The 686-nt window shown below is 66.8% G+C and overlaps 1 protein-coding gene across 1 annotated transcript in view; it reads left to right on the forward strand.

Annotated features, from left to right (window-relative positions):
• EBPL (EBP like) overlaps window positions 1–686 on the forward strand; it is a 13,802-nt gene that overhangs the window by 8,058 nt on the left and 5,058 nt on the right.

Consider the following 686-nt stretch of genomic DNA (forward strand, 5'->3'; position numbering starts at 1 on the left):
TGCAGGGGCAGGCAATTATTTCAGGTGGAGGGCTGCTTACCTAGTTTTGGTAGGTTGTCAAGGGCCGCATGGGCAGCCCCGCCCCTTGACAGGTGCCCCGCCCCCTGGTCACCATCTTGGGACCAAAGTCCCAATGTCTTGGGACCAATGTCCCAGGGCCAGCACCGGTGGGGCCCAGAGCAGGGCGCAGACTGGCAGGGGTCTGTGGAGCTGGGCTGGGCTGCACCAGCAGGGAGAGGGGGGAGCTGGCCCGGCTCCATAGAGCCCCTGCTGGCTGGGACCCTGCGTTCCTGCCACCCTGCTCTGGGCCCCACTGGCACTGGCCCCCTTCATCCACTGGCTCCCTACCCACTCACTCCCAGTGGCCCCCAGCACTGCGGTATAGGCAGGGGGCAGCGCACAGCCCCAACCCCCTGCTTGCTGGCAGGGAAGAAGCTGGTGCTGAGCATGGGGAAAAGCGGCCCCTTGCCCACCCCATGGCTGGTGCTCCCTGCTGCAGGCACTCGAGCTCACGCGAGGCTGTCTGGAGCAGGCACAGGCAGCCCCATGCGGGCTGCAAGCAGTTAGAGTGTGGGGCGCCGGCCACGGGGCAGGCAAGGGGCTGCTTTCCCTTGCACTCAGCACCAGCTTGTAATCTGGCCCTGCTGCCAGCCTGGGCTCCCAGCCGGGTCTGGGCTTGCATATCC

The sequence above is a fragment of the Alligator sinensis genome, unplaced genomic scaffold (genome assembly GCF_000455745.1).
Source record: "Alligator sinensis unplaced genomic scaffold, ASM45574v1 scaffold1681_1, whole genome shotgun sequence".
Lineage (NCBI taxonomy): Eukaryota > Metazoa > Chordata > Crocodylia > Alligatoridae > Alligator > Alligator sinensis.